The following is a 10,612-nucleotide window of genomic DNA, read 5'->3' as shown; positions in this document are numbered from 1 at the left end:
ATATATGATATAATTAAATATTATGGATGTTCAGCTAAAATAGGACATGAGGATTTGATGATAATAGAGGATTTTATCAATAAGTAAATGAATTGTCAGCATGTGTTATGGATTAATTCTTTGGCATAGTTAAGGATGAAGGATGTTTAATAACCATAGGTAATTAAAACTGGAGGTATAATGATGTTGATATGGTAAATATTCGAGTTAAGATATCTGAATTAATAGGAGCTAACGGAAGAGAAGCACCAAGCATGTTGTAACCAGTTGATATACTTCTTTTTTTTTATAATAGACACCTGTGTTTTGTTTTGTTTTCCTGCCTTGTCTCTTGTGTTTTTGTCTTTTTTTGTATTATTTTTATTTTTTATTTTTTATTTTTATTTTTATTTGCCCTTCCCCCCCCACCGGTGTGGGCAGGTATTGTTCAAGACTATTACTTTTATTAATATTTCTAATAATAATTACAGTTAAATGAAAATGGATATATAATAATGCTTGAGTTAATATGAGTTATGTTGGTTGACTGTGGAGGAGATGTACCAAAACTTATCTGTAATTGATTGACACATTTCTACAGATGTAAAGAAAGATGCTGTACCTGTTTTAAATTAAAATTAAAAAACATTTATTAAAAAAAAAACAATGTTGGAAGGGACCTAGGAGGTCTTCTGGTCCAACCCCTGCTTAGGCAGGAAAACCTACATCACTTCAGACAAATCGTTATCTAATCTCTTCTTTAAAACTTCCAGTGTTGGAGCATTTACAACTTTTGGAGGCAAGTTGTTCCACTGATTAATTGTTCTAACTGTCAGGAAAGTTCTCCTTAGTTCTAATTTACGTCTCTCTTTGAATAGTTTCCCCCATTGCTTCTTGTTCTACCCTCAGGTGCTTTGGAGAATAGTTGATTCCCTCTTCTTTGTGGCAACTCCCGAGATATCAGAACACTGCTATCATTTCACCCCAGGCCTTCTTTTCATAAGACTAGACATACCCAGTTCCAGCAACCTCGAGTTCCCTAATCATCTTTGTTGCTCTTCTCTGCAGTCTTTCTAGAGTCTCAACATTTTACATCGTTGGGACCAAAATTGATGAAGTATTCCAAGTGTGGCCTTACAAAGAATTATAAAGTGGTATTAATACTTCACGTGATCTTGATTCTATCCCTGTTTATACAGACTAGAACTGTGTTGGCTTTTTTGGCAGTTGCAGCACACTGCTGGCTCATATTTAAGTGATTGTCCACTAGGACTCCAAGCTCTTCTCTTGTGAGAAGGCACAAATAAAGAAATTTAACTATTAAATATTATAAAAATAATCCTTTAAAAATCACATCAAACTGTCCCCCTAAAATAGGAAATTTTGCATTTTGTTCTAGAAGCTTTGGGTACACATGGTGCAATTTGATATAATTTGATTCCCATAATTACTTTTTTAATAAAATACAGTTAGAAGCAGGAAATCAATCCATAAATGTATTGTGGAGACATCAGAAAAGGATAGCTGGAAGGTGAGAAAGGAGAGGAGGTGGATAATTTATGACTGTGGCTTCCCTGGATTCCCCTACTCTCTGCCTCCCTGGATCTCTTTGAACTGTCTTCTATGTGCAGTAATCAGCTGGAGCTAAACCTTGGTCTGAGAGCCCAGAGTCGTCAGCTGCAGCTCTGGTGGAGGCAAAGCTGACAGAAGGAACAAGCGTCCCTGCCTTTGTCGGCAGCTGGACCTATTCATGTGGTCACTAATGGTGTGGAGGTAGCAGGCTGCCGTTGTGATTCTTAGGACTGTATCAATTTCAGGAGACATCGTAGGATTACACAGTTTTTATATGTAAGCCTCCTTGAGTTGCCATGTGTGAATAGTTGGCTGTTCTGTCCCCCCTTCTCCGCTCGTTAAAACAGACGACAGGCAAACAACTTAAAAGGAACCCTCTTATCAGTTCTCGGCTCAGGACTGCCTGCGAGCCCAAAAATAACATAATAAAGTCTCTGACGAGATAACAAAATACCAAACAAAAACTCTTACAAGCAATGCACCTTCTCCAAGTGTCTTCTTGAATCAGGGTTACAGAAAAACAAAGCACTTATCCAAGTGTATCTTACATAAACCACGACCGATGATCAATCAATGTTGAACGAACCAAGGAACATTAACTCCTGCAACTAGGGCATGGCACCATCCATCCTTTTATCCCCAGAATATGCCCCTAACGAGCCCAGCTGCATAGTTAATCTTGCATCCCGAAAAGACTCACAGAAGACTGCTGCTGAGTCACAACACTATCCCCCACCACAGGGCCCTTTTCCGGGTTCTGATGGTCTGGATGCGGTGGGAATGACGTGTCCACAAGATGACCTACACCATTTCCCGTGGTGCCTTTTTCATGAGTCCCAAACCTCTGGAGGCATAGCCCCTTGAATCGGAACTCCTTAGGTATCCGGTGGCCACCATGTTTCCTTCCATCCTTCACGGCGTCGACACCCTGTCCAGGGTCATCCACCCTCCACAAGGCCGACCCACCAGCCCCCCTACCGTCGGAGGTTGATGGCAACCTCTACCAGCTTCGGCCAAGCATTAACATCCTGTCCAGGGTCTCCACCCTCTGCAAGGGCGACCCACCAACCCCCCTTCCATCGGAGGTTGACGGCAGCTCTACTGACTCCTGACGAGCCACCACGCAATCCCCTCCCGCAGAGCCCTTCCCCCAGTTTCGATGATCGGGGTGCAGCCAGAAGGGTTGGTGACGGCCTCCCCAGAACATGGTCCAAGACACTGGTACCCCCACTGGGAACCTAGAGACAAAGCCAGTGCTGCGGGGACCGGAATCGACAAAGGCTGGAATCTCGGTGGAGTTCTCCTTGTAGACCTGGCCCAATGACACTGGGCACATGACTTCACGCACCTCCGGATGTCATTTTTCAGATGGGGCCACCAAAATTGACGGGAGGCCAGGCGCAAGTCCGAACAAACCCCCAATGTCTTGACGCAGACGCGCAATGAATCTGCATGAGCACCCGTCAACGGATGTGCCCTGCGGGAACATAGAACCAGCCCCGACACTTCAAAAGATCCCCTTCCAAAGTCCATGGGGACACTGGCCCCACTTCTGCCTTTTGTCGCTCCACCCAGTCGTCACCCCGCTGCGCATCCCGTATCAGAGACTGCATGCTCACGGGATGACAAACAGCAGCGCAGGCTGCAACAGGTAGAACAGTCCGAGGTGGAAGCGAGTTCGCAGGGTCAGAGTTCTTTACTTTACTCAGCAGGGCATCCGCCCTGGGACTCCACACACCCTGAACGCACGCTATCTTGTGCGAACGGGGTATCACGGCTGCACCAACGTGCTGGTTGTCTGACATGATAGTACATTGCTGAGGGACGGCTGCAGTCCGCGCAACCCTTCTGTTCTTCTTGGGGCAGCTCCCTGCCAGGTGTCCAAGATCCCCACAGTAGAAGCACAATCCCTCAGCACATCGTCTGTCCATCTCTGTCCGTGACACTCGAAGTCTGACAGCACCCAACTCCATGGGCTCCTCCCAGTCCACTGCAGTCCCTTGCTGAACCGGCATGCTGGTGGTCTCCTGGAATACATGGCGAGGCCTTCGTCTCTGCAGCCGGGTGTCAATCCGGAGGCACAGGTGGACCAACGCGTCAAACGTCGGTGGCCTGTCCACCCTCGCCAGTTCATCCTGCAAGGCCTCAGACAATCCATCCTGGAACGTGTCCATTAGAGTTGGTTCATTCCACGTGGAATCCTGGCTACGCAGCCTGAATTCCGTCACATAGTCCTGCCACTCCCCTGCTGCAGTGACTTCAGACTTCTAGCTGATGTTTCCCCCTTGATAGGATCTTCAAACGTTCGTTTGAAGTACTGACAAAAGCCCTGGAAGTCATCCAACAAAGGGTTCTGCTGAACTAACAAGGGGGTAGCCCAATGGGCAGCTGTGCCTGAGAGCAAACTGATAATGAATCCCACCTTTGTCTGGTCAGTGGGAAAGTCCTCCGCTCTCAAACTCAGGAACAGCTGGCATTGTCCCAGAAACGCGGCAAACATGGCCAGACTCCCATCATATTTATCTGGCATGGCTACTGGGCACTTCCTCCTTGGCTGGGGGGGGGGTCTTACAGCTCTCTGCAACTGCGTAATTTGGTCCGACAACATTGCGATTTGTTGTGCCATTTGTCTATTTTCAGTCATAATTCATAATTCCGGAAATGAAGGCTTGTCAGGCAGGAGTCAATCTGTTCTGTCCCCCCTTCTCCGCTCGTTAAACAGACAACAGGCAAACAACTTAAAAGGAACCCTCTTTATCAGTTCTCGGCTCAGACTGCCTGCGAGCCCAAAAATAACATAAATAAAGTCTCTGACGAGATAACAAAATACCAAACAAAAACTCTTACAAGCAATGCACTTTTCTAGGTGTCTTCTTGAATCAGGGTTACAGAAAAACAAAGCACTTATCCAAGTGTATCTTACATAAACCACGACCGATGATCAATCAATTTTGAACAAACCAATGAACATTGACTCCTGCAACTAGGGCATGGCACCATCCGTCCTTTTATCCCCAGAATATGCCCCTAACGAGCCCCAGCTGCATAGTTAATCTTGCATCCCGAAAAGACTCACAGAAGACTGCTGCTGAGTCACAACAGGTGGCAATATAAATTTCCTTTAATTAATTAATAAGTAATAAACAATCAACAATAAATAATCAACAATAATAAATAAATGATAAATAAATAACAAATAAATAGCACTTTATTCCTTGCGAGAAACAGTCAGGAGCAGCAGGATACAGCTGGTCTATTCTCAATTCATAATTGGCAATTCATAATTGGCATAATTGGGGGGGGAGCTAAACTGTCTGACCTGTTTTTGTCAACAAGCAAGGTATAAGGTGTGTTTTTGCAATGCTTGATAATGTGCAGTTATCTAATTTTGACACAGTAGGGTCACAATACAGCCATTTAAAAGTCAGGCCTATACTCTAACATGATCTCAGAGCAGTCATATTTTGTTCCGCTTTGCTGTGGAGATCCTATGCAGCTCCTTGCATGAACCAATCTACTGCTTTCAGAGATTAGAGATAAATGCATATCCATACAGGTAGTCTTCGACTTACAACAGTTGTTAGTGATCATTCAAAGTATCAATGGCACTGAAAAAAAGTGATATGATCATTTTTCACACTTGCAGCACCCTGTTTTAGTATCCCCAGTGTCCTATTATTTATTGTCCACATCCAGCTTGAGTATCCAAGTAAAGGTCCAGGATAATTTCCCCCCCCTGAAAAACTTACTGGTTTATTGAATACATAACATGGGAAGGCTGAAGTAAAACTGTGAGTTTCTCACACCTCAGTACATAGTATTAATCAGTTTCCACAACCCACCCACCCCTCCCCAATTTTGCCATGTAGACCAAGTAAACAAGTCCCCCTTGTTATAGGAACTATCTGTCGCACTTGCACACCTGCTATATCCTTCTTGAAAGTTTCCAATTTCTCACAAACTTCAGTGGAACTGTAGAAGTTTCATTTTCGCTAGTTAACCATCTTGTAACTAACACCTCCCCTCCACTTCCTCTAATGACAAGTTGAAACGATGAGACACGTGGCTGCCAATGTTTCATTCTTGACATTTATATTCAGATGTTTCACAACTGGTTCATATTTATGATGGTTGCTGTGTCCTGGAGTCATGTGACCATTTTTTGCGACGTCTGACAAGCAGTCAATGAGGAAGCCAGATTCACTTAACAACCGAGTTACTAAGTTCAACTTCAGTGATTCACTTAACAAATGTGGCAAGAAAAGCCGTAAAATGGGACAAAATTTACTTAACAAATTTCTCACTTAGCAACATAAATTCTGGCTCAATTGTGGTTGTAAGTTGAGGCCTACCTACATATATATACCTTTACTCTCTCGAATCTGCAATGGAGATGGACTGCCCTGGATAGAATCGGAAAGCAAATTGCTTCAGATGTTAGAATTCTTCTGATCTGCCATTATTTTTCAATTAGAAGATATCAAATGTACATTAAGAATGTAATGGCATCCAGAGAGTTTCCCCCCCTTTTTCTTTAATGTGCCTCTTTATTCCTTCTTTCTTTGTAGAGATTACAAATCCCTTTCTTTTTCTAGAAGTCAGCCACTTTTTTCAGTACTGTTGTAATTTTGAACTGTTATTAAAGGAACTGTTTTGTAAGTCGAGGACGATCTGCATTGTTAAATTGAGCTCTGAAATGTGAAAACGTCTCTCTTTCATTTTGAACTTAGACCAATGTTTCTCAACCTTGACGACTTGAAGTCCTGTGGACTTCAATTCCCAGAATCCCCCAGCCAGCACACCTGGCTGGGGAATTCTGGGACTTGAAGTCGCCAAGGTTGAGAAACACTGACTTAGACTGAAAGCATCTGTTAAGGATATTGACGCCTTTAGTCTAGCTAGCGATGCCTTCAGTCTAACATTTGTATCACTACGGTCCGGTCCTTTCCTCGAGTCCTCCGCTCACCTCGCTTTGTTGAGGACTCTTGCCAGAATTCTAAGGGACGCCTTTACGGAAGGGAACTTGCGTCACGTCCGACTGTCTCGCGTCACGTGATGATCCCGGAGACTCTAATATGGCGGCGTCCATGACCCCGCCGCCTGCGCCAGTTGAGGGGATGGTGAAATTGAGGTAAGAATGGGTTACTTGTGTTTTGGTTCAGTTGCTAGTTTGAGAGTGTCTTGTCTCGCTTTGGAGGTGACGTCATGGTAGCACCGTTTCTTATCCTGAGCTCCCTGTGGTCACTTGTTGCGCTTGGATGATCGGAGTAAGCTTTCCTCTGTCATCGAGAAACGGAGGAGCTCTAATCCTGAATTCGTGGCAGTTAACGGAGTAAGAATAAAGGGGACTTATTTTGCAGGAGACAGCAAAGATCTCGTGAGAGATGCAGCAAGTGGCTTGCAGACAATATAAATATAGTTTAGATAACGTGAACTGCATGGAAAAAGCTGCAAACAGACTGATGTGATTAATAAAGAAAAGGAGGGGCGTATGTGCTGTATAAATAGATTATGACATCAGTTAGGGATGGAGAATAATAGACTAAAACTACTAGTAAGCCTTCTGTGTTTATATTATTCGATAATAATATGTCCCTCTACAAAAAAATAGGAGTAGATTTTAAAAATTGGGAGGAGGTTTTTTTTTTGTTAAAAAAAACCCTGCATCTCAATTCCCAAAACTGTGTCAGACATTAATAATTGCCACAAGCCTGCCCCTTCCCCAAATTCAAAGTTATGAGGTTAAAAAAGCACTAGTTTAGGTGCTTAATTAAGTTGGAGAGGAGTATTTGTTTGAAAGACTCCTTTCTACAAGAATACCTATAACTTAGTAATTTATTACTATTTGATGGGAGGAGGGGGGAGAATTGAGAAAAACCTGAACAATAAAATCATCTGAACTTTCATAATTGTGTTAAATGTTTGGAACGAAGTTACTGAAGGACGAGGATTGCATTGTGACATTGCCGTATACACATAATCCTTTTTCCATCATTGTGTCTGGATGACACTCTTCAGGATTGAGTATTCTAGCAAAACAACCATTAATTTAGTGGGTTGTGTGCGCTACCCAGGCCATAATTCTAAGCCATAATAGTGTTTACTTGTTGAAGGTACAGTATATGTGTGAATCTAAATATTGCCTCTTGGTCCTCCTCTCTTGAGATGTCACTTCTAGATTTAGTTAAACATTTTGGCCTGATCAATATTTCTGTAGCGTGTTTCTTCAGTATTGTTTTAAATTGGGCATCTCTATCTGTGATTTTTACTGGAAAACTGGGAATCCAATTGTTTCCTTAGGATCCTTTTTTAGAATGCAAGTTTACAGTGGGGATGAGTGGGAAGGGTTTGATCTGAATGAACATCCTAGTAGCAAGGCTACATTTCTTAGGTTTCTACTTCACTCTATGATCAGTCTTATCTAAATAGGCACCATGAATGTCAATTTTGCATTACACTTACAGGTGGTCTTTGACTTATGACCACAACTGTTGCTAAGTAAGACATTTATTAAGTGAGTTTTGTCCCAATGTGCAACCTTTCTTGACACATTTGTTAAGTGAATCACTGCAGTTTTTAAGTTAGTAACATGGTTGTTAAGTGAATCTGGCTTCCCCATTGACTTTGCTTGATAGAAGGTTGCAAAAGGTGATCACATGACCCCGGAAAGTGCAATCATCATAAATATGAGTCAGTAGCCAAGCTTCTGAATTTTGATAACATAATCATGGGGATGCTGCAATGGTTATAAGTGAGAAAAAGGCTCATAAATTATTTTTTCAGTGCTGTTGTAACTTTGAATTGTCACTAAATGAACTGTTGTAGTTCAAGGATTGCCTGTAGTTTTAAACCTATCACCCCTTTCTAATATACATTGTAAATGAGTCTTCATTTCTTTTTGAAACAACAGCTTAGAAGAAAAAATTACATTGGTCACCTTGATCCCCACAATGGATAAATGGCTGCAAAAACTGATGGAATTAGCAGAGATGGCTAAACTGACTGTGTTGATCAAGGAAAAAGAACACAAATACTTTTTTTTCTACTTAGAAACTGCTTCTGGACTTTGTGCTTGAAGTGGAAAAAAATGAAACTTTGATTTTGAGTTTTATAGATTAGATAGATTTGTTGTTATAGAAATGGCTAGTTAAAACAATGATGTAAAAGTAAAAAGTTGACGGTCGATGTTAATACCTTATTCTACTGCACCAAAGGGAGTCAGAAGTCAATGTTTTTTTTTTCTTTTTTTCCTCCCCCCTTCACATTTTCCCAGTATTTACTTTTGTATTTTCTTTGTATGCCTTATTATAAACTAATAAAAACTATTAAGACAAAAAAAAGTATACTTTTTTGTTGCTCTGAACTTATATCTAAATTCAGAATTTGGTGCTGGCAACTAAGTAAAAAGAAAACCTAGATATATGCAGATTATATTCTTCTGTTCCTAGGAGAATCTGAAAAAAAATAGTGCTGGATCTGGCCCTCAGCTTTGTAAACTAGCAAAAGGATCCAAAAACAAAACATATTCTAGGCTGAAATCTATGCCTACATTATTTCTTTTTTCTTTGGTATTTTAATATTTGATAACTTTAATACTAAAGAATGGAATATATTTACCAGAAGTATATTCTATAAAAGTCAGTAAATTTTATTTCTGAAATATTAATCAGATTCCACAGAAATTCCACTGAGTTCTATGATTAACAACTAGTAAGAGCAGAATTGTAGCATAATATATTTAAATTACTATATCTAGGATCTGAGAATCTTAGTATTTTATCAGTTATCAAAATAAAAGAAAAACTATTTAATCTTCAGCCACAAAAGGTATAGAGCACTTTTGAAGAAAGAGAAGCGGAAGAAAAGGAGACAATCTCTAGCAAGACTGAGAGATTCAGGTAAAATAATATATATTCTGATAATGAAAAACAAATACAAATCTCTTTCCCACTGTGAATTGTGTTCTAGTGATCAGAGGGGGTTGTCAATTTCTACGGTTTTGAAAGTGTTTATGTATTCAAAGTAGTGTCTCTGTGTGTGTGTGCAATGTATATGTTATATTAAAGTGGACATTCTGAAGTGGTTTAACTTGGTCTAAGTTTTTACATCTCAAAAACCTGGGATTAACAGGCGGGTATATACTTTTATATCCTGTGTGTGTGTGTGTGTGTGTGTGTGTGTGTGTGTGTGTGTGTGAGATAACTTTGAAATTACAAAAGATTGGCTATGTAGGCAGTAGTAGTAAGCTATTGATGATTATTTGATTAAATAGTACTAGTAAAATAGGTTATTAATTATTAAGAGTTTGGATTATGTACAAAATATGTACAATTTGGACAAAATTGAAATATAAACAGACTTGAGGAAACCTCAAATATTTCTTGGGGAAAGGAACGTTTGGAACAGTTTTAGAATATTTATTTGGAAAGGTTTATCCTAAAAGAGCAACATTCCCTTTTGCTAACTTTACTAGATCTTGTTTCTTTGTTATAAAATGAAATCTTAATTGCTTTCATTTTGATGAAGTGACTAAATTATTTAGGTTGCTGTAGTGCTTGGCCCTCCAGTGAGGTTTTGGAGTCTGATTACAGTAACATACAATTAATTGAATTAGGTCATTCAGGCCATTCGGACCAATCCCCTATTTAAGGGCTAATTTATTTATATTTTATTTAACTATTTCTATACTATAGACTCTGTACAGCATATGATAAAAGGATCCTAGAGTCTCTAATCTAAATTAAAGCAACACAATTACTAAATGGCTCCTTATATATTTGTGATGGTCAAAGACCCATTGAACAGGCTATTAAGAGCTGTGGTGGCACAGTGGTTAGAAGGCATATTGCAGGCTACTTCTGTTTGAGTCTCACTGGCTCGAGGTTGACTCAGCCTTCTATCTCTCTGAGGTCGGTAAAATGAGGACCCAGATTGTTGGGGGCAATATGCTGACACTGTAAGCCGCTTAGAGATGGCTGTAAAGCGGTATATAAGTCTAATTGCTATTGCTATTTTCAAGGCCTTCTGAAGTAGGAGGAAGATAGGAGCTGTGTATATCTTT

The 10,612-nt window shown here is 40.7% G+C and overlaps 1 long non-coding RNA gene across 1 annotated transcript; it reads left to right on the top strand.

Moving 5' to 3' along the window:
- The first annotated feature begins 6,593 nt into the window (after positions 1–6,593).
- On the top strand, positions 6,594–9,449 carry LOC116514547. The gene is made up of 2 exons (XR_004256139.1): positions 6,594–6,682; positions 9,370–9,449. It is a non-coding gene; the product is annotated as an uncharacterized LOC116514547 (long non-coding RNA).
- The last annotated feature ends 1,163 nt before the right edge of the window (positions 9,450–10,612 follow it).

The sequence above is a fragment of the Thamnophis elegans genome, chromosome 11 (genome assembly GCF_009769535.1).
Source record: "Thamnophis elegans isolate rThaEle1 chromosome 11, rThaEle1.pri, whole genome shotgun sequence".
Taxonomy (NCBI): Eukaryota; Metazoa; Chordata; class Lepidosauria; order Squamata; family Colubridae; genus Thamnophis; species Thamnophis elegans.
Note: the sequence above shows the minus strand (reverse complement) of the source record. Positions and strands in the feature narration are given on the sequence as shown.